General features: G+C 51.2%; 1 protein-coding gene across 1 annotated transcript in view; it reads left to right on the top strand.

The window, feature by feature from the left end:
- CELSR1 (cadherin EGF LAG seven-pass G-type receptor 1) overlaps positions 1 to 1,296 on the top strand; it is a gene marked incomplete at its 5' end in the record, with an annotated part of 124,261 nt that extends 122,965 nt beyond the window's left edge. Inside the window, one exon of the mRNA XM_023523686.1 lies at positions 30 to 1,296. The remainder of the gene's footprint in view (positions 1 to 29) is intronic.
- Between the last annotated feature and the right edge of the window lie 844 nt (positions 1,297 to 2,140).

Here is a 2,140-nt window from a genome sequence, read left to right as displayed (position 1 = left end):
TCTGTCTTTGCTGACTCTCCATCTGCCTGGTGGCTTCTTCCCACGCACAGAGGCAGTAACGAAACTTCAATTTGAACCATCAGGAACCCGTGAGACAAGCCCGTCACCTCCGCTCGGACCTCTGTTGTATCGTCACGCCCTTGGACCTTGGAGCCTGAGGGGCCACTGCCCTTACAGTGAAGCAGGACCTGGTGGTCCCTGCAGTGGCAGCCCCATGACAGCCCCGGGCTGCCCCCAGGAGCTCTGGCTCCATCCAGAGCTGTGACAAGTGCCAAAGGCCACAGGCACGAGGCGGCATGGACCCCCCGGGCCAGCACAGCTTGATCCTCAGACTGCAGACGGAGCCAAAACCATGTGCTGGCCTCGCCAGGAGAGGGCCCGGCACCAGAGCTGGCAGGGCCGAGCTGGCCTTGTGTGAGAGGGACTGCCTGTCTGGGCTCGCCAGGGTTTGAGGACATCGGGCAAAGACCAATGCAGGTGCCTTCCTGCAGTGCAGGCCCCCTGGCCGGTGGCCGTGGGAGCTCTTTGCAAAGGCACCCCTGTCTTAAATGACTTATCTTTGTGGAAAAGGTGTCGATACTTTCATACGTTTGTATGGAACTGTGAGGTGACAGCCTGTGTATATTTTGCATCTGAGCTGACTGTTGATACTGGGAGACCCATGAAATGATCTCTCCCTGTTTTTTATATAACAAAGAATGCACAGTTGTACTTGAACCTGGCTCGCATCGCTGCAGCTGGTGTCCCAGCAGATCAGAGGCGGGAAGGGAAGCGCTTTGGGAGAGAGGTTGAAACTAAGCCGTTAGACACAGGTTCCTGTGCCGATTCCAGCCACTGAGCAAGGAGCCCTGGGCATGACACGCGGCTGCCTGAATTCACGGCATGTTCGCATTTGGGATGTTTGCCCTCAGCTCCCATCTGCCTCCACGGCTGTGGATCCGAGACGGGGATCGGGGACTGGGTAGGACTCGAGGAGCCCTGCTGAGGTCCGTGTGGAATGCAGGTGCCACACGGTGGTCATTTTCACGCCGGTCGTCCCCTGGCCACACCCCCCACACCAGGCCCTACTGCAGGGCCTCCCTGGACCCCTTCCCAGTTGGCCTGGCAGTTTAGGTGGGGAATGCCATTGTCCCCTCCGCTCCTGGTCTCCGTGGCATTTTAAAGTGTTCACAAGTTCCCGATTCAGAGGGAGCTATGAGGTCTTCTGGGATGTCACATTCCTTCCTGCCAATTTCCTAGCTCTTTTAGACATCGAGGATCCCCAGGCAGGCTGGGTTCCCACCCGCCCCGAGTCTCACCAATTACTTCATTTCGCTTCAAATGGCCAATTGTGCAAAGGGACAAAGCCGCAGCCACCCTTTCAATGGCTCCCAAGCTGTTTTTTGGAAACTCACACCAAGGACCGGCTGTGATTGTCCCATTGTGGGCAGTTGGCACAGCGTGGCCCGAGGGGCTGTGGAACGGGGCCCAGAACCATTCAGACACGTTTTATTTCAGCGTTTCCTTTGTTCTTCGGATCAGGTGCCCAAATAAACGATCAGCACAACTGCATCCAAATATGAGACACCATAAAATACAAAAGTCAAGTAAAATGCAAAGATTTCCGTTCTGTGTGATTCTGATGAAAACGCGAGCATGTCAGTGACTGCGCGAGTGGAAACGCACGTCTGAAACTGGCCTAAGACCGCAGCATGGTACGGAAATGAAATAAGATCCCAAAGCCCTTGGCCTGAACGAATTATGTATATATGTGCCTTAACAGGTGAGGGCCTCTTGAAGATACTGAATGCTAGTACCTTCAGATGGTCACCACTGATGAGACGCTGTCTGAGTAAGGAATTTTAATATTTTTGAGTCTTTGAACACTCCATTTTCATATTATTGCTTACTCTTCCTGCAAATGCGTTTTGCCCCTTGAGGTGTAGTTTTTATTTTGATTAGAACTGTTACCAAAAAACAATTGTCAGTTTTATTAAGACAGGAAAAATGTAAAACCTATTTTTGTGACTTAAGACTTTATGACAGAGATTAGACACTGGAGGTTTTTTTTTTTTTTAATGTATATTTATTAATGTTCAGAACACTGGAATTCCAACACAAATGAGAAAAGAATCTACAATAAATTAAGATTTTTGAATCT

Source organism: Pteropus vampyrus, unplaced genomic scaffold, assembly GCF_000151845.1.
Source record: "Pteropus vampyrus isolate Shadow unplaced genomic scaffold, Pvam_2.0 Scaffold401, whole genome shotgun sequence".
Lineage (NCBI taxonomy): Eukaryota > Metazoa > Chordata > Mammalia > Chiroptera > Pteropodidae > Pteropus > Pteropus vampyrus.
The sequence above is the reverse complement of the archived record's forward strand: the minus strand, read 5'-3'. Positions and strand labels throughout refer to the sequence as shown.